General features: G+C 37.4%; 1 long non-coding RNA gene across 2 annotated transcripts; it reads left to right on the top strand.

Moving 5' to 3' along the window:
- The first annotated feature begins 1,017 nt into the window (after positions 1–1,017).
- Positions 1,018–20,593, top strand: LOC139826419 (uncharacterized). Of its 2 annotated transcripts, none has more exons than XR_011736462.1 (3): positions 1,018–1,175; positions 19,097–19,219; positions 19,986–20,593. It is a non-coding gene; the product is annotated as an uncharacterized lncRNA (long non-coding RNA). The 2 variants fall into 2 exon arrangements; XR_011736461.1 differs by lacking the exons at positions 19,097–19,219; positions 19,986–20,593 and adding exons at positions 2,239–2,334; positions 3,891–6,383.
- The last annotated feature ends 804 nt before the right edge of the window (positions 20,594–21,397 follow it).

The raw sequence follows: 21,397 nt of genomic DNA, 5'->3' as shown, positions 1-21,397 counted from the left end.
AATATAACAACAAGTCACATTTTGTTTATTTTCCAGGTTGTTTATTATTGTGAGTGGGATGCTGATTTTATCTGAAGTTACTAAAGAAAGTAATGCTCCTGATTAGCTGAAAGGTACCAGCAGAAATTAGGTAATATATATTTGTTTCTAGTTACCTAACACAGGTGATTATGTGTTCCAAAAGACTCTGTAAATTATTTTCCCTCTATTTTTGCTGTGCATAAGAGGTAGATACTTTCATTATTTTAGGCTTTTGCCCCTGAAGACTCCTCCTTATGGTGACTCTAATCGCAGCTTCCCTTCAACTGTAGATACACAGAAAATATTACTGTGCTGCTGTATTTAAATAAATGCCTTCTGATTATAAATTAACTTATTTATGACACCTTATTGTATCACGTGCCATATAGATCTTTACATACCTGATGAAGAATTGTAGCCATTGCCTTACTTTAAATATATTAATATTCATCTCTCTTATACTCAAAATTGTTATAATACATTCTAAAAATGTGAAAGGTCTGAAATATCATTCTTTACTGTAAATCCAAACAATGAACTCAAGAGCTTAGAAAGACAGTGGTTCAATTATACATTATTGTAAAATTTTCCGTCTTGAACTTTCATGAGCCTTTTTCTGAGCAGGATGTTCCTTCAGAGAGAAAGAATGCTACGATTTTAATTTGATCTTATCATGTTGTTGTATAAGTTGGGTATCTCATTTTTATTTGCAGATGTACTTTGATGGTACAAAAAAAGAGTTTTGAGGATACTAATATATGATGTGTTGTATTATTACAGGCAGGCATTACAGTAAGTCTCAATAATTTGCTTGATTTTAGAAAATTAAAAGTGATTGGATCCAAAAGAGAAGCATGTCCACCAGTTACACACCACATGGACCCCAGCCAGATTTTAAGAGCACATTTTCTTCTGTTTTTTTTTTTTTTTACTGTATCCCTACTGATTTTCAGTAAAACTTCACTGCCGAAATTAATAGAGGAATTTGACCCTGTATCTTCAAGCACACTAATTTCTCTTTAGACAAGACCCTTTTATTATTCTCATATCCTTTATTATCTGAGCCAGACGTGTATTGCTTCTCTGTGACGCTCGAGGAAAGACCACATATAGCAGTAAATATACTTCAGGAAGAGGGAGAAGACAAATAAGAGGTTAGTAACTGCGGAATGTAAGAGCTCTTTTCAAATCAATATTCATCCATGCTTCACCAGATTTCACCTTTTTCTCTCTCTGATCTCTTATTTTCACTTTACTAATCTAGGTAGCTCAAATAATCAACTGCAGTCTTTTCTAAGGTGCAGGGCCAGCCTGAATTCCTCCCAACCAGTTGCTTTTGCTAATAATATTTGCTGTACAATTCTGCTTTTTTTTAATGTAACATAAGACTAACATTTAAGCAAAGAATGTGTGAGTACAGTAAGTGCAACTGATGTTAGAAAAATTACATGAAAGAAGGAAAATCAGCATATCATATAACGAAGATGCTGGGTTCTGCAAATTGAGGTTTACATTTATGGCAACTCTGAATGAACACAGGCTCTAACAAGAGCACTTTTTTTGGATGAAATCTGGCTAATGAAGTAACAAAACCTGGAAATTGGTTTGGGTCTCATCCTCCAGCTTGAACTTCTCCTGTCTCCAGGCTGAGTCCTCAGATATATTTTTCACTAGGGACCCACTCACCCTGTGACTGGATGGTCAAACTGTCTCATTTTAGGGAACTTCTGCCCTTCGGCTGGGGTTTGCTTCTCCACCACCCAAATGCAGCATCTGCCCATAGGAAATAAAATGCAGGAGGCTGAAAACTCTGTGAAGGAGTTAAAATGGGGCTACCATATCTATCATAGGTCAGATTGATGTGGACACTAAATTATGGTCCGAGCAGCAACCTTTCCTTCATCAGTGTTGTGCACCATGAAAGAGCAAAGATTTAAGGACGCTGCTTTTCATATTGAGCTGCAAAGTACGAAGGAAAAGAAACAGCAAGGTGTTTCTAGGAATAATGCAATTAGAAGGAGGGTTAGTTGTCTTCAAAAGATAAACACTGTAATTGAAAGGAGGGATATTATCTAGAGAAGAAGAATTAAAGCAGAAGATGTGAAAGAACTCATTGTCTATTAATACCCACAGAATGATTCATAACAGGTTGCTGCTTTCAGCACTGAGTGATTAGCAATTAGATATACTCAGTAAAAGTTGTTTTTTTTTTTGCAGTGGCATACTAAATGTAACAGAAAAAAACTCAATGGGACTGAAAATAGATAGTGATCCTAACAACCTGGCATCCGATATCAAAATCACTGCTAACAGGTACAACCTTTGCAAATTCTGGTAGAGAAATGGAAACCTACTATTTTGCACTTGTAAATCTGTCTATCCAAAGCCATTCTCTAGTTTAATTTCAGGTTCTTCAGTCATTTTATAGTTAAGTACAGTTCCCATTACAAGACTGGTTTCTAATTCTACATCTATAAGTTGCCCCACACAGAAGCAGTCTCTCCAAATCTTACATGGTGCAACTTTACCAAAAATTGTGTTTTGAGACAAAATCTGGAGTAAACCAGAGACATCACTCTAAATTTAGGTCAACTTAAACTCTTTATCATTTTTTCTTGTTGTTTGGTTGCTTGGCTATGAAACCCGTGCTTGTTCTGTTGGTCTTGTGAAGAAGTGTTTTTTAGCACATTTTCATGGGAGGTGAGTGTGTTAAAGGGCACACAATGACGAAATGCAAGCGCAGTATCTTGTGATGTCCAGTCCTGCGACGCGGTTCAGGAGTGCAGCTCTGTTTGCTGTAAGCACACAAGATAACATGGTGTGGGAAACAGCACATGGAAGAGGTGCAACTGATGCAGATTAAACAACAAAGAGGGAGACACAGAGAGAAAATATAGTGACCTTGGGATGACAGGTAAACAAGTTGAGAAAGAACTACTGTGTTAAATCTCCAGAGTTTCAGATGCTTTTCAGTGTTAATATAAGCTTGTGAATTTGTTTTGTTTCTATTTCCTTACTCATCTACTATCCCATGTAAAAAAAAAAATCCTTCTTTTCTTTTCCAAAGTCTCCATTTATATACAGACATCCACATGCAGTGAAATATTAGTGATTGTAAACCACATCCATTGACACAGCAGTTCCTAGGAGGTAAAGCAAATGTTTTTAGTTAAAACTACAGAGCGAATTTTACTTTTGCAGAATGCAGTTGCCTGAATTAGACACAGGTAGGGTACCAAATGTTTTTCCTGTTGTCATATCCTCAGCAACCCCAAGCACTGGATTGGGTTCATCTCTCAGCCAAGAGTAGGGAAGTAAACAGGAGCTGCAGAAAAGCAAAACATTATGAAATGGAGAGCGTGATTTTGTCTCCATTCTCACTTTAGAGATGCCAACAATAGATTGTGCGCATTTCCTCACTTATCTCTGTCAAAACAAATTGGTTTTAGTCTAAACCCAAATTAATGAACCAGCTTTATTATTTCAGGAGAAAGAGGCTGGCAAATGGAAAACAGAAGAAGGAAAGACCCAGGAATCATTGGCAGAATAGGTGGTTTATAATGTGTTAAATGTGTTTATTTGCACTTCCAAAGTTCAGATTTCCTCATACATTTTCATACTGATAGAGATAAAATGCTAAAGTCTTAAATCCCTCTATGCCATGCTGAGTTGCTAAGGGCTGTTGAGTTTTTGTTATTTCTCCTCTCGAGTTAGCTCTGATTATGCCTGCTGAGTGAAAAATTTGTATTTGCCGACAGAAATAGGAACCATACCACGTGCGCTTGCACTCAGCAAATGCTCCAATACATCACAAAGATTTGCTCAACCCACCTTCAGAGGCCAAATCGAGCATGTTATTTTCTGTTTAGATCTGATCCCGAAGACTATCAGTCAGGAGTGTTTCTCAATCTCTGATTAAAACAAGGCCCACAAAGCTGCAAGTGTTCATGCACAGTCTCATTAGAGGACTGGATGGAGTGACCCTGGTCTTCTGGCACAAAGCTGCGAGTGAACTTCAAATATGAGAGTGCATCAATCAAATCCAAGCAAGGCTTTTATGTCATTTTTTCTACTTTGCCTTTAAAGTCCTAAAGGAATGCCCTTTCCACTGTACAGCCAAGGATCATTCAACAGCAGCAAACAAACCAACAAAAAGCCTCTCAGGAAAAGGACTTTGCTCCTGTCACAAAGGGGAAAGCAAGATATTTTACTAATGTGTGCTCTAATAAAATAGAAAACACACTTGGCTCATTTCGTAGCTCTGCATCAACAATTTTTGCCAATCTGGAGGGCTCAGAAGTATGTTCAAGAAATACAAAGTTTATTATAAAAATGATGGAAAGGAAGGTTTTGTGAATTTTGCTTTAATTCAGGGTTTGTACAGACTTTTGCACCCATCTGATTTTTGCTGCTGATCATTGAGGGAAAGAACAAACAAAAATGCTTTTGAGAACAGGGCATCCAGATATTTTGCGCTATAGAACAACGTGCTATGTCATTCTTTTCTATTTAAATGATGATGACATTTTAGCAACCACTCTTAAGGGAAAAAAAAATAAACTAAAAAGTTGTTACGCTTCACCATCTAAAACTCTTTTTTGAAAACTCTGATGATGCAGTGAACTGTGGTCATAAATGAGACAAAAATTTTCTTTGAACAAAACCAAAGATCCAAAAATAAATACAAATCCAGAGATGGTTCTCCATGGAAATTAAATTAAAATGAGCTAGGGGAGTTTGAAAAAACAAAGGAACTGAGATAGATGAAACGAGCTTAAAAGTGCCAAGTGACCAAAACTTTGGAAGTCCGACAGGTTTCTTGAAAAAGTCATCTTTACTCAGCTGCATTCAGCTGAAGCTGGAAGGACCTAATATTTAGTTTTTGTCCACAATATACCCTTTTGTCTCTGTATTATGGTGGGTTTTTCTTTTCCTAAAGTTCATAGATTATGAAACGGCCATGACTTAAACACCACTTCTTGCCTTATCATCTTCTATAGATACACACATGTACATTTTTGCAGTTTGTAATATGCGATGGTATTTCCATCATTATTTTTAAATGTGGGTTTTTTTGTGGGCTTTTATGCGGTCAAAAGAATTATACAGATTTCATAAATGAGTACTAGAGCATTTATGCCACTTGATGGTGCCCCATCTGTGCTTCCCTGTAGTGTTTGACGGGGCATCTGTGTAAATTGCTACTTTTTTTTTGTTTGTTAATTAGCTCACTGCATAAAAACCGTCATGCATTACCTGTTACAATTTTGATATGCTTCAGAATACAAACTCTTTTTTTTTTTTTTTTGAGATAATGTTGACTCCTGAGTTTGCCTTTGCTCTTACAGTTTCTGAAAACAGATCTCAAGCTACTTTGCTTTGCTTTCCAGCAAATTGAGGAAATTTAACTTGATCCTGACTCCTGAATAGCACGTAGCTCTTTACTTGTCTCACATGGTATTGTTAACCTCTACTTCATGTATATCTCCAGTTTAAAGTATTACTCTGTGTAAATTAATGTAATAATGAATTAATAGGTACGTACTTACATACTTAGGTTATGTGAAAATCTATCAGTCAAATCATTTGGATATTCTGTTGATGATATGTTTGTTTTGTTTAGTTACTTGTCTCACCTTTTTTCGGAACATCTTTCAAGGGGGTTCGTTTTCTTGTTTCTTGTTCTTCCAGAAAATAGCCCACTGAACCATTTTTATGCTTTAATTTGCAAATTTTTAGAGCCTATTCTAAAGTTTTTAAATCTTTCTGCTGCTGAGAAATAATGAGGTCCAGTTTTCCTCGATGTTATAGATTTTAATTTCAGCTTTTAGCAAAATTAAATCGCCTGTTTGGATTACTTGTATATTTAGCTGGAGACTTTAATTATTCTAAGAGATGGTCTAAACCTGCAGATTCAGTGTCTGTGCCCAGCAGCCATTGGCCGTTTTTTAATTCAGAAAAAAACTGGAAAATTCAGAAGTCTGAGTAGGTTGCTCTGATTTGAAAACAGCTGCATGCATTTTCAATGTTAAGTCACAGAATCACAGAATCACAGAATGGACTGGGTTGGAAAAGACCTCAGAGATCATCCAGTCCAACCCTTGGTCCATCTCCAGTCCATTGACCAGATCACGGCACTAAGTGCCATGGCCAATCTCAGTTTACAAACCTCCAGGGCCGGTGAGTCCAGCACCTCCCTGGGCAGCCATTCCAATGCTGACCACTCTCTGCACAGAATTGCTTTCTCATCTCCAGCCTCAATTTCCCCTGGCAGAGTTGAAGCCCATGCCCCCTTGTCCTATTGCTGACTGCCTGGGAGAAGAGCCCAATCCCCCCTGGCTAGAACTGCCCTTCAGGTCGTTCTAGAGAGTGCTGAGCTCACCTCTAAGCCTCCTCTTCTCCAGACTGAACAAGCCCAGCTCCCTCAGCCTCTCCCCATGGGTCTTGTGTTCAAGTCCCTTCCCCAGTCTTGTTGCTCTTCTCTGGACCCGCTCCAGCACTTCAATCTCTTTCCTGACCTGAGGGGCCCAGAACTGAACACAATACTCCAGGTGTGGCCTCCCCAATGCAGAGCACAGGGGAAGGATCACTGCCCTTGTCCTGCTGACCACGCTCATTTGAATACAGGACAGGACACCATTGGCCTTCTTGGCCACCTGGGCACACTGTTGGCTCATGTTGAGCTTCCTGTCAATTAGTACCCCAGGTCCCTTTCTGCCCAACTGCTCTCCAGCCACTCTGTGCCAGCCTGGAGCACTGCAGGGGTTGTTGTGGCCAAAGTGCAGGACCCACCACTTGGCCTTGTTGAACTTCATCCCATTGGAATCAGCCCACATATATCTAGTACAAAATTAACTTTTAATAATAATCTAACACTCATTATTGTTCAAGGTTGAATTTTTTTTTTTCTCTCTTCCAAGAGTGTTTTAGAGGGGATTTTGTGGGGGGGGGGGTGTTTGTTTTCCTTTTGCATGTAGGGGTAGGTGGTACGAACTCCCAAAACGTTCCCCTTAACAACGATCATGTCATTCACCTGACTTGATGTTTAGAAGATTTTTCCAGCTCTTTCTAGAAACTAGGGCATCCTGCATCCTAACATCTGTCAAGAGAATGATTGGGTCAGACTTGCCTCAGAAGTTGGCCAGAACATTACCCATAGTTTCTTCACAGAGAAGCTATGATTAAGAGAGATTGACAATAATCAGAAGAATTTTCCTTGGAAAGTGCATGTTGATGCTGGCATAAAAGCATACTTTGGTTTATTTAAAAAAAATAAAATAAAATAAAAATCACTACAGGCATGTTTATATCTGAGCAGAGAATGAGGTACTTCAGGAACAAAAGGGCTGTGTTTATGATAATAGTGTTTAAGTGCCCAGACACCTGTCGATTGCCCTGTTGTAATCAATGTATCCAACGGTGGAAGACGAGCCCCAGATGATGCTCTCCGTTTCCTAAACAGTAGGATAAAACTTAGAAAATAAATTTGTGAGAGGAGAACTAACAGTTGATTAAAATAACAAGAACAGTAGTAGGGAAGTGTAGGGAACAGTGTAGGGAAAAAAACAAAAACAGAGATGTATTTAAAAGGACTTGTACAATGTCAGATAAAAAGTTTGCAAAAAAAACTGCATGCTGTCAGTGAAACTTTGCACTTGGTCACTACTTTTCTATAAAGAATATGAGATTTTTGCCTATTGTCTACTAAGCCATTTCCTATAACATTCGATGTTGAAAGGCAATACCTTCTGCTACAGGTGAATTCTTTTTGGTCTAGACTGGCACAACCTGTGTGGGATTTGTCTTGCATAACTTGAGCCATAGACAGCTGTGACCAGTTTCCTTTTACAGCAGTGGAGAGAAATGAAGTAAACAAGTACTTATAGGAGGTAATCCAGGCAATGCGTTTTAGTTGTGTACTTTGAGCGTAAGTCAGTTGTGCCACAGAAATTACTTTACTCAGCGATTGTAGACACACAAGTGTAAACATCCTCGCTGCAGAAATATCTGTTGACAGGTGAATCCCACCTCTCACGCCTCGCTCAAAGAAAGAGGTGGACATAGAAGAACCTATTCCAAGAGCTTTTTTTTTCTCCTTCCAAAGGTGAAATTTTGTATCTGATTCTTCTTTGCTTCAGAAATAAAAATAACCTTCTGAAGCCACTGCAGAATCCAAACTATCTTACATACGCCAGGTCAGCTCTTCAGATCTTCCTTGGCATTGCCCACCTCTTTTTAGCCACCTGTGGCTCAGGACAACCCTGGAGTACGCATGAAATCAGATGAAACACACACTTACATGCTGTGATGGAGTTGTGTTTAAATGCTTTCTTCAAATGGATCATGGCAGGTAACACCTCCACGTTGTGATAATCAAAGTGGGTCTTGGTGTGCGGTAGGGGACAGTTTGTAGCCTTGTTAGATCTAGTGAAAAATGTGTTCTTTCTCTCTACTTGGGCTTTGTTGCATTCAGTGAATAACCTAATCTTCACAAGCATCTTACAGCTGAAAATGTTTTGAGTTAGTTTTAATATTCAGTATAAGAGAACGCATCAATCAAATTGAACCTAGAATCCAAAGTTACCTGTAACACTGGAAGTTCTGAAGTATTTATTTTTATTCTCATTAAATAAAGAGAGGCACAGATTATGATAAATCTTGTGTTGCCCTTCAGAGATACATCATCTAGTGCTTCAGGCCAAGAAATGAGTAGTTTCCATAATTAGTAAGGGAAATTGAATAATTGGGCTGTGGTTTATGAGGTTTCTTTCTCTAAGAAGAGAAACCATGTAAGTCTCAGTCAAGTGGGTTAACATGATTTATTTTTTTAGCACACAATTATTGCAAGTTCATTTAACATAAATTCTACACTTGAATATTTATTTTGCGCCTTTTTTTTTTCATTTCTTCTTAACATAACCACACAACCGTTTTTTTGTGAACACTTTATACTCATATTTTCTGCCTGGAAACATGCTTGATATTGTGGTTAGCATGATTTCTAACTCAGAATATTCTATGATGTATTTTTTTCTGAAGACAGTGAAAGAAATAAGTGCTTGTCTTCCAATAAATGGCATAAATTGGGGTTTTCAATGGAATTTCACATGGTGACAAGACAACAATTTATTTCATATTTTGCCATCACAGAGAATCTTTGCATCTGAATTGTTTATGCTCAAATAATTTAAAAAGCTAAATCAGTTTACAGATATCTTCCTTGCTAGGCACAAAAATACTCTTGTGTGCTGGCATTTCCTAATGCATGTATGATGTTATGATACATGCATTTTAATGCAGTATTAAGTTAATAAAAACAAGAAGAGGAAGAATCCACTCTATGTGTGGCTTGTAAGGAATCAGAGAAAGCAGGTTTCCCCAGTAAAAAAATGGATTGTTCCATATTTCAAAGTGAATAGTTCTACGGACTTCAAGAAATACGATTCTTTAGTACTACAACCTGGATAAGAGTGGTGAAAAACTGGAGCAGTTTCCATATATAAAAGAACCCAGTCCCAAGATTACAGAATAAAAAGCAGAACCTACAAAACCTTGTACGAGAAATGTTGATGACAATGTAAGAGAGTTTTAATCATAGGATTATTAAAGTGATGAGCTGTGTATGAGTCCCACCCAAACTATGAGGACATCTCGCTGTGAATCTGGGGTCATGAAGCTAAGTGGCTCTTCAGACACACATGAAAATACTGGATATCTCTGGTCAATCTTGCTGTAAAGGGACTTATGAAGCTTGAAGATGGACAAATCACAGACAGGTAGATCTTATACTAAGCATATCTCAGTTTCGTTCTGTATGGTGTTAGGAAATGGTGTCGGATCTGGAGAAGCAAAGACAGGAGGAAGGGACCCACAGACAAAAAGAAAAAGATAACAATTTTTAAAAATCACACGAACCGAGACATCAGAACTTCTGCTTTCTTCATACCATGGTATCATGGAGATAACTTGAACTCACAGCAAATCTCTGCATGCACCTGGCAGAAAATTGGTGTTACTACCCTTTACTGAGTCAGATCAAACATCTACCCAGTCCCAGTATTCCTGTGCCTGTGAAAGAAGCTTTAAATGCTTACAGAATAATATATGAATATACACAGAAAGTAGAAGAATGAAAAGTGATCATCTAACAGACCTTAACCTGAACTTGCAACCCTTATTCATGTGAATAAAGTCCCCTTGAAATCAGGGGATTAGCATCCTGACAGTATTGTTCTGTTCCACTTTTTAACAGAAATAGCATCATGAGCTTTCCAAATGGATATTGATCCTCTAAACCCTCTTATGAAAAGCCCCAGTAGAGTTTCCTAAGAGAAGTAAGGGTTTACGGAACAGTCAGGGTATAATTTCTGCGAAACCTGAAATGTGCAAGTGTCTGTATAATTTGTTTCATAATTGCTGCATACTGCACATAACCTCCCATTGACTCCTCTTGTGTGTTTAAAAGCCTCTAAGTATGGTTTTAGTATTAAAGCTTTTAAGTATGGTTTCAGTGCTGTTCCTGAAATCCTCTTCTCTGGAAAAATACTTCCAAAGAAAATGCATTTCTTATGTTTTCATGACTCTGACAGAGATGCAATATTTTGTGATGAGTTACTTAATGACTCCCTTTGAATATAGTTTTCAGAAAAAAAAAATCTATATTTTTATGTGACATATTTAGAGTTTAAAAAAATGCAACCAACCAAAACAAAATCGAAATACCCTATCACTTAGTTTTCAGAGAAAAAATGTTAGGTAAAGGATATATTACTGTGGCCTCTCTTGGATTCTGATGAAATATGCTTTTCACCTTTTTAATGGAAAACTTAGGAAGCTTAGATGTCATAAAATGTTTGTGACATTTATTGGCATCAGAAAATGGTAAGGGTTCCAAAGCATTCCTGGTGTTTAAAGGTAGCCATGAGCCATGGATTTACATGCATCAGACTGCATCAAATATCCAAGCCAGTATTTCACACATACCTAATCTCTGAGTACATGAAGTGCTGCATGTAATATTACTGAAACAACAATCTAGCTTTTAAAAAAATGCTTTCCAGTAACTATTTAGTTAGAAGAAGAATCAATATTCCTTCAGTATTCACAACCCACTCAATAGCTTAACTGATATGTTGTTCAGGAAAGGTTAAAAAGAGAGAGAGGAAAAAAGAATGAAGGCACAGAAAGAAGCAGGAAAGGAAAGGGAAAAAAATTATGCCGCCTAGCTACAAGCTGCAAAGGGAAATTAATATTCAAAAGGTTAAGGTGTCTGTGAAATGTATGTAATGAGTAACACTCATAGTTTGTTACTATAGGTTCATTGCCTCTAATGTTGAGGACGGCACATGGATAATTTACGATTCCCATTGTCCCCTCTGCAGGGATTAATTCTGAATTATTTATGTACCTATATACGCACAGAACTGAAACATTTTAGTTAAAGTCAGCCACTCACTCATAGTCTTGAAATTATGCAGCCCTTGTTGCTAAAAATGATGTTAGCCTCTTGTGATTTAAGTCATAACATTTTATTTTCAGTCCCACTGAGAGAGAAAGCATACAGGAGGAAAAAAAAAAAAAGAGATATATTTTCCTGAAGAAATCTCTGAATGCATTTTTTAAAGATTTAAATAGATAATGGTAATTTGTTGAGCCAAATTATTGTTGTACTGTGCATGTAAATAAACCTTTATTTTATTCATGATTAGAGATAATTTTTCTATTGCTCTGTGAGATTATTTTTTTAAGATGGCTATCTTTAAATACAAAAGCTTTGCATTTCAATAAAGGGAATCCCATCTACTTATTAATTAATCAAAGAATGGAATTTCATTTTGGGAAATTGGTCTCAACTGTTAAGAATTCCCACTGTATCTCTGCCTTTGGTACAAATGAAACCTTCGCTGCTGTTTCCATTTGAACTCCAATGATTCCTTGCTGCTCTAAATGGCTCTTTTGGATACATCAAAATTCTTTAATCGTGGAAAAAATGCAGACATTAAACATTTCTTAATAAAATATTAGATTAGGGAGTGTCTTGAGATCTGCACTGAGGATAGTGTTTGATAAAGATCTAACCCAGTCAGCATGAACTGGTCATAAGCATTTTATCTAAGCTAGATATCAATCTAGCACGTTATGTCTGGTTTTAACCATTTTTACTTCACCTGCAGGAGAATAATTTGTTCTTTGATTTGTACTTCAAACATGTTTCAACATGACATATAGTCGCAGTGCAAAATTTCAAGCTTATTGATATCCAGATGCCACTATACAAAGGGCAATTAGTAAAAAGGGTAAGAGAAAATAAACTATTGAGTGAGCAGCCCCAAACCTTTGGGGTTTCAGATGAACTGGCCGTCTCTGCCTGCAGGAATTGCACCCATAATGATGACTGTTCATCACAAGCAGAGAGCATAGTCTGCAAGCAGAGTATTTAATACTGAGTGGATAAAGATGTAAAAGTATCTGACATGGAAGAGAAAAAAAAAAAGAAACACATATAAAAGATCAATCCTTCTTTTTCCCCCTTCTGTACAATTCAACAATTGCTAATGAATTAGGAGGAGGGGCATATTGATGTACTGCTTGACTGTAACACAAAGAAGTGTAGTTAGCAAAAAGCTGCAGTGGGTAATGAACAGTATTTTAACTCGGCAGTTTAACCTCCGTGTCTGTCAGCAATGACCTTTTACCAACCCCAATGAGAGCCTGATTTCTCACTTTTGCTACTCACTGCTGGATGAGTGAATGTAGAATTTGACAGCGAGAGGTTTTACATGAAAAGGGAAGGTACTTAAAAAGCATGTTTTGTGATGATAGGCTACATTTATTCACTGTTCATTACGCTGGGTGCAGCGGCAGCGTTGGTGGATTGATTGGGTGTGAGCAGCTTGTCTTCTGGGGCAGCGAGGAGGCGTTATTGACCTGCATGGGAGCCGAGGTGGCCTCCAGATGACCCCCCTTTCACCTGGAATTGACCTTGAAAACAACCTAGGGTTCACCCCGCTTTGAATAAATAGGAAAGTGTCTTAACAGCATGTGGATTATTAGAATTGACATATTGCACATTTCTCCTTTTTCAACTTTTATAGAGGTGCGTGTGTAGGGGGTGGAGGGAGAGTGTTGCCTTTTAAATTTCCAGATCCAGCAGCTGCACGGCTTGGTATTTGTGCAGATTTATGGCGGGAGGCAACTAGACTTTCTCCTGCTTGATGCTAAATTTTGCCATTCATCATTATTGATTAGAGCCTACACTCTATGACAGAGCCCAAACCTTACTATGACAATTGCTATTTCAGTTGTTATGGGCCATAATGGGCCATAGGGATGATTTAAAAGAGCACAATAGCTATCTGTAATTACACATGAATAATCCATGAATTCTCTAGCACAGTGCTTATAATCAGACCCTAACAGCCAAGGCCGAGACATTTGTACTTGTTTCCCCTTCAGCAACTAGACCAGAAGGCACCTCTACATGTAAACTTACCTACAACAGGCCAAAAGCAATTATCTCCTTCTGTGTCCAATCTTGACTTTTCTTCCTGCACTTAAAATAATGTGTTAAATCAGAGGGAAACGGAGTACTGCGGCACTGCCAAGGGTGCAGCCCCCCAATGAACTTGACTTGGCATGGAGAGCTGCCTGGAGCTGCCTTCTCTGAAGCTGTTGCCTTCGGTTTTGTTTCTGTTTCATCAGACACTCAGAGTTATTTTTCAGAGTTTCTAAACCCTGATGATGGCTTGCTTCTGTGACAACATTTTTCTGTATGGGAAGACAAATTAGGGGAACAGATACGGCAGCTAGCTTTAAAGTCGGAGCTTAATTTTATGTTGGCTTATTCCAGATCATCGAACATTTTCTGAATTGTTGCCCAACTTCAACCGCCTGAGTTTTGCAATATTAAGAGCATTGATCACAAAAGCATCTTTGCTATGGGTTAGATGCAACTTCTGCAGAGAGACATATGGTGATAATAGCTTGGATTAGTGGCATCACATTACTGTCATCACATAAGAAATAGATAGTTTGACCAGGCTTTTTTAAAACAAGGCTTCTTCACTCACATAGACATTATTATGAGCTAATTATACAAAATCCAGGTGGCTAACAGGCTGGAAAATCTGCACAGTCACCATTTTCTGCTAAGTTTATGAGCTTTGTTCTGTGGTTGTCCTGAACTTCACGTGCTAAGGAGGGCACTTGATCTGTGGTGGTCAAGGAACCTCCAGCAATTCTTATTTTCAGTGATGCCTGTCTAGGTGCCCATACTGGATTAGACTCTGCTAACACTATTTCCTTCCTAATTCAGGGCTGCAGAGACGTTTTTATTCTTTAGAAGTCACTATATTTCTTCCCTCTAAGTTCTAATGGTGAAGCATGGTTTGAACGCACCGCCAAACGGGCCTTGTTGCAAAATTAAAACGAAACATACCCCAAGAAAGAGATTCTAAAAAAGCCACCAAAACCAGCTATTGCCAAATGAAATAAGAGCCTGCACAATTTTATTCTGAGTCATGCAAATTATTTTTTTTCAAATATTATTTCCTCCTAGCTGCTGACATTTATCTGTACATCAAGTAAACACAAAGCAGGGATGTGTTTTCTCTAACAGCTGAGTCTGTACAGAAAACACACACACACACAAAAGAGTGACTTATAATTGGTATGACATTAGAAACCCATGTAGTAGCACAGTCAGCTTCCATCTCATCTTTGTTCCTACCTCTCTATAAAGGATAAGGCAGTTTTGCCCAGAGGAAGGAATAAAAGGGAATCCTCGTTAAAAGGTACATTAACGAAAAAAAGAACAGCTTTATTGGGGACATGTGCAGAAAGGGATGTTTGAGTAGCAAATGATAATTTACTTTTGAGGTATATTAAAAAGGTTTAATCTTACTGATCATGAGTTAAATTGGATGTTTTAATCAGTTAGTGAGTGCCAAAAATAATTATGCCAGAGTGCTTAGTCTGCAGAATGTGTACACAAAGCATATAAATCCTTTCCTTCCCCAGGGATTTCTCAGAATAACACACAACTAAAAGACAAAAGCGATATCAAACTCATATAAATTAACATTGCAAATGATCTGAAAAATACAATAAATAACATGATTCTATCACTCTGAATATGCTATACAGGGGAGAGTGTCCAACACAAATATGTTCATTAATCTCTTATATCCTCACTAAACTTTTTCAGGAAACTTTCCTGCCATTTACTTTCCGCAGTTCAATTGAAGGTCATCCTGTGCATAGTGAAAGTGGGTTGATGTCGACGTACAGAAATCTGTCATCTTTGCTGAAATAAATGTTAAAAACTGAATTAATTTCACTTATTTCTTCCTCTTATGAAGAAAAGTATTTGTCAGGATTTACTACCCACTCTGAAAGCTGAAACAATACACCCTGATGGAACCTTTTATTCAGTCTTGTAGCTTCTCACAGAAGCGTGTAAAGATTTCATTTGTAAGGGATCTTTTTTCAATCTAGTATAGTAGATAGTTACAGTGTTTGTGTGCGTGTGTGCGTGTGTGTGTGTTCATAATTACTGTAGATTGGATGCACATTTAAATGAGATGGCAGCTGTGTAGGTGAAATGATCTTTAATCTTTGCAATTTTTTGCAAAATAATTTTGTAGCTAAATCATTTGTATAATCCTTTTACTTGGAATATGGAAGAATACACCCATCACGTGCTACACATACATGAAAGGTTTCTTTGCAAGCACCCAAGTTATTATTTATGAAATATGAAAATTACTTTTAGGACATGTTGTTTATTTTTTTTAATTTCTGAAGTTCCTATTATCACCCTTCCAATTATTATTATTTTTTTTAATAAGCAAATATCATAGGATAATCCCACCAACTGGGACTAAGGACAATTTTAAAACTAGCCCATGCAGTTTCACTCCATCCAGACACAAAATTGGAAAGGAAAACAGATGGAAAAGTGGCTGTCATGCTAAAATTCATCCCTATGAAATAATCTTACCCCCTTCTAGCCTACCTTGGTTTGTCACAGGGTATTTGTTTACTGCAAAAGACCATATACAGGATTGATTTTCCACTACTCCCATTTGTTCCTCTGGAGTTAGGGTTACTGAAGGCAACTGAGTTAAGATTGCAAGATAAATCAGATTACGCTTCCCTTATTCTGCTATCATTTACATACATCACTATACATGCATAAGTATCCTATGTGTCTTGAATGAATGGTTTATTATTAGCGTTTTTCAAGACAGGTGTTTAAAGTACTTTAAGTACCTAAAGAAACCATTGAACCCATGCGCTTCACAAATCGCGGGCCATTGTCCTTGTACTAAGTTAATGCCAGGTCACAGAGAAACATCCTTAACTTCATTCATTCATTCCAGATGTAAAATAGTTATAAAATAACATTAGAAATTTGGATTACTGTAGTTTTCACCATCTTTGACTGCCTCCCACGTTTTGGTCACTTTCCACTTGTGTGTACCAAAATTAAAACAAAACAAAACAAAACAAAACAAAACAAACAAGCAAAAAAAAAAAAATACAACACCAAAAACAGATAGAAAAAAATGGGCTATAAGTCTCACTGAGAGATCAAGTTAAAGCTTCAGTCAAACTTCTAGTTGCCAATTAAAAACTGGCTTGTTTTGCTGAAATATTAAAATGGGTGACTCTGAATGCCACACTTATTGAAATGCCGTCACATATTTATGAGTTAGAGATGGAACACTGGTCCTAAGTATGAATGTTCTGATTTTTGTTGCTTAAAGTAACAATTTAATTGATAAATATCTGCTCATAAAATTTTGTTCACAAGCTCAGTAATTGCAACGAAGAACCATGACAGAAAAACCTCAGCTACTCGAGAAAAATGTGCCGGTGTGGATTTGCAACTAGTCGTGCTAGTAGGACTCTAAGGAATAGTTCAAGTAGTAGTGTCAGGGGGTTTGAAATTTCTGTTTCTCTGAACTTTCAGATTCTACAATGATTTGATGATGTAGTTTTTATATTTTCTGTAAAATACATTTCCTGCATTCTCCCAGAGTCGTAAAGATCTAACTTCTCTCTTGAAGAAAAATTTAATACCTGTAATTTTGTCCATTTGTACGTTTGTTGTTCATCCATTAGAATTTGTTCAATGTTGCCTTTAATGTTTGGTAAACAATAAGAAGAGTAATTTAGTTTGGATATGCTATCTGAGATTATCCATGGTTTCTTCAGGGCAGACAATTTTTTCTTTTCTGCCATTCCTAATTTCACTAAGGATAAAGCAGGGAGAAAGAAAGGCAAGAAAGGCAAGAAAGGCAGAAAGGTAGAAAGGCAGAAAGGCAGAAAGGCAGGAAGAAAGGAAGAAAGGAAGAAAGGAAGAAAGGAAGGAAGAAAGGAAGAAAGGAAGAAAGGAAGAAAGGAAGGAAGAAAGGAAGAAAGGAAGAAAGGAAGAAAGGAAGGAAGAAAGGAAGGAAGGAAGAAAGGAAGAAAGGAAGAAGGAAAGAAAGAAAGGAAGAAGGAAAGAAAGAAAGGAAGAAGGAAAGAAAGAAGGAAAGGAAGAAAGAAAGGAAGAAGGAAAGAAAGGAAAGAAAGGAGGAAAGAAAGGAGGAAAGAAAGGAGGAAAGAAGGAGAGAAGGAAGGAAGGAAGGAAGGAAGGAAGGAAGGAAGGAAGGAAGGAAGGAAGGAAGGGAGGAAGGGAGGAAGGGAGGAAGGGAGGAAGGGAGGAAGGGAGGAAGGGAGGAAGGGAGGAAGGAAGGAAGGAAGGAAGGAAGGAAGGAAGGAAGGAAGGAAGGAAGGAAGGAAGGAAGGAAGGAAGGAAGGAAGGAAGGAAGGAAGTATGAAAAACATTAGTATATAACTGTAAGCTCAGCTTCCTTCCACGAGAGCTCACTCACTCCATAATATTTTAAGTTTCCCTTTTTTTTAAAGACAGTTTTTCTCCCTTCCATTTTGACTTGGGGTTTTGTGTACAGAAGGCTGAGATTTCTTTGCTGGTGTATTTTGGTTCCAGGAAAATGGTCAAGAGATGAGAATTTCTGTAAAAAAAAAAAAAAAAAAAGGTATAAATAAATTTAAAAACAATGAAGAAGTGAACGAAGAAGAAACTCACCAAAAAAAAAGTTTCAAAGCATAATGAAAAAGAATGAAACCTTAAAATTTTTCTGATTCACCCACATACTGAGTTACTTTAATTTCATCTCTGTCCCAGCTTTCCTATTTGCATATAAACTTACATTATCTTTGCCTCTCGAAGGATGTTCTCTGCTGTATGGCATTAAAAATAAATATTTCTTATACATTATCCTACAGGAGAGGAGGAGAAATCTGGGAAAAGAGAGTGAAGTATTGAGAGGGTAAAATAAAAATTAGAAGAACAGAGAGTGTAGAGCTGGTGCCTTGGGAAATGGTGTGAGTTAGAGAAAAAAAGCTAATAGACAGAAAAGAAATTGAAAGGGAACTGGAAGATGGGAAGTGTTAGAAAAGACGTGGAGAAGCACAAGAAAATAAAAAAAAAATACAACCAGGCAGAAGTGTAGAAATACAGGAAACATTTGAAATCAATATGTGAAAAAAAGAAGGGAAGAAGTTAAAAGCAAGGAAATTAAATTGCTTCTAAATGTTTTGTTTATTTTCAATAGTTGCTCGAAAACAGGAAGGGAGACCAAATACAGAATTCTTGCTCAAAGTTTATCTTGACGGTGAGGAATAACAACAACATCCATCTCCGTATTCATGTCTGGCTGAAAAGATCTTAAGGCCAGCGGTAGTTCAAATGTGTTGGAGGGAGGGAATAATGCTTTTCCCAATTCAGCCATGGGAGTTTTTAGTTCTGAACTGATTACAAGGGTTTTGATCCAAATCCAACCAAAAGAAGCAAGTCACCAATTTCTAAGACCTTGAAGTTCAACCTCCACAGTGCGGTTACAACAAGATGCTTAAACAAATGGGGTTGTGCATCTCATGGATGTACACATGAGAGAAGGAGGAAGAGATAATTACAGTATTAAAACATTCACACCATTCTTTATAGAACTGAACATCAAAGAAACATATTTTAATAAAAAACCTAATTACTTTTGTCTCTTAGATTTTGCCAGTCTCGCATCCCATGTCAGTTACTTGCACTCAGAGCAATATCTTGTTTCAAGGACACAGAATGGTCTTTGTTCTTTGCTGGGAATTTCTGCATTGGAGAGATTTCTGATAGGAGGTATGAGTTTTCTTCTTATTAAAAAATGGAGGTTTGCAGACATGGTGCGCGTGATTTCGGCAGGAAAAGGAAACTTGGTATTCCAGAGCATGCTGAAAAGGTTAATTTACTTGCTGGTGTTTTTTTGACAGCTTTGCTGTCATCCAAGGTCTTTTAGTTGGAATAAAAACTCTCTCTTCTTGTGCTGGGCCTCATCCTCTTGCTTGATACAGCAGTGGCATCATGATCCCAAGTGTCCAACATTCATCTCTTGCTGTAGGAACAGGTGGGATCACAACTGATAGTAGTTGACCTGCAGGATGAGTTGGGACAGGCTAATGGAACTGTTTAATTTTTTGTGTTGTCACATGTAATGCAAATTGCTTGTGTGCTACGAGTAATTATGCATGTTGTACTGCAGATTAAGGCATCAGAAGTGTAGACAAATATTGTCAAAGAGTTTCTGTGATGTGATTGTCTTCTCCTGAGTAGGAGTAACACTGCTTTAAAAAGAGGTTGACATCAAAACCACAAAATCATTGTTTTGACACAGTATCTTATTTTTTTATTCCCTCCCATTTTATTCAGTGCTTTCTTTTACATCAGATAGCAAAAAACAGAGTTTCTTGCCTTTAGTGTCATAGCTCATTTTTTTTATGTGAAGTAATAATAAAAACTCACTTGGCCTTAACTATTATGTGTAATTGAGCACATGCATCTACATATATTAAATAGTCTTATTCTACTTTTTTCTAGCGTTTTTTACAAACTTCCTTTTCTTCTACAGGTTATAAAGAAAAATCCAACCAGACTGGAGTTTTAAGCTGTTCTCATTATCAGAGCCGTGGTTTCGCTTAAATTGTGGCATTCACAACATTCCTAGCATCCAATGTATTTTTTTTATGAATTTCTCTCAGCTTTGAATGCGACTGAGGTGCATGTGTCCTCTTCCCACACTATGTCCAGGTGAAATCAGGAGTCTTTCTTCTATGCTTTGACTTCGGTGCTAAAGGTAGTGATGGGTGACACTTCTCTACCTTTTCCATACCTTTAAAAAACCCGTAAGTGGATGCCCCATTAAAGTAAGACTCTGTGCAGAAAGCATATTGGTGTCATGATGCATCCATACAGATGTTACGTAGATGGTCTGCAACAGCTTGTAGCTTTTGAAATTTATAGTAAACCGCTTCGTTTCTGCATATAATGGGCTGTAACAAGAACTAGAAGCCTAAATATCATCAGGAGCAGGCAGGTGACAAGTTAAATGAAACATGATCTTTTAGTCAATGGTGGGTAGAAACGGACTTTCTGTCCATAGCATTTTGAGTACCTGTTACTTCTGGTCGTTCAAATACACAAGTGATGTACTCTTCAAAATCTATTTCCCACCATATTTTCTTTTGTCTTTCTAGCATTTATGCAATTCCTGATTTTGTCTCACCCATGGGAAAAATCAATTCAACTTGACATGAATGTTGAGTTGATGGTCATCTGAGTTATCACTGCATTTCAGCCCACTCTCTCTTTTAGGAGATAAATAGTACGAAGAATAGACCTGGGTAAGAGGTGAAGGATCTCCATGAAAAGTAAGAATTCCTTCAGAACATGACATCTGTTGGATCATAAACTTGGCCTCCTGGAGGATAATTATCAAACATTGCCTCAGAGTCCAGCAGTGTCGATCATCTTTACCTGTGATCAGTGTATTTAGGTGATCAATATAGGTGATTAAGGTAAGATCATCAACCACCAACCACCATCAACCACCGATCCTGTATCAAGAGGTCAAAGAACTGCAGCAACTGGCATTGTAGAGTATTTCTTTCAACTGCTTTGCTGGACAAGCAGGAATCACGCCAGATAAATGGAAAATTGCGAGGTAATTCACTACATAAAATTACAATTTCTAAGATATGAATTGACTATAGGCTTTTCAAAGTAACTTTGAAATGAAGCTTTATTTACTGTTTTCTTGCATGGTAAATTACAGGTGTGTACAGCACAGAGAGAGTACAAAATATAACTTTATTAAAAGAAGAAATATTTTTGCCAATCTATAGTGCTGTGAAGAAACCAAGAGCAAAATGTGTATCTGAGAGGTTTATTTTGGAAGCAGTGGTCATCTAGATAATGCCATTACATGTCCTCATGGCAGAAAGCTAAAATGACAAGTAATGGAGAGTGTTGCTTGCGTACTTG

The sequence above is a fragment of the Patagioenas fasciata genome, chromosome Z (genome assembly GCF_037038585.1).
Source record: "Patagioenas fasciata isolate bPatFas1 chromosome Z, bPatFas1.hap1, whole genome shotgun sequence".
Taxonomy (NCBI): Eukaryota; Metazoa; Chordata; class Aves; order Columbiformes; family Columbidae; genus Patagioenas; species Patagioenas fasciata.
The sequence above is the reverse complement of the archived record's forward strand: the minus strand, read 5'-3'. Positions and strand labels throughout refer to the sequence as shown.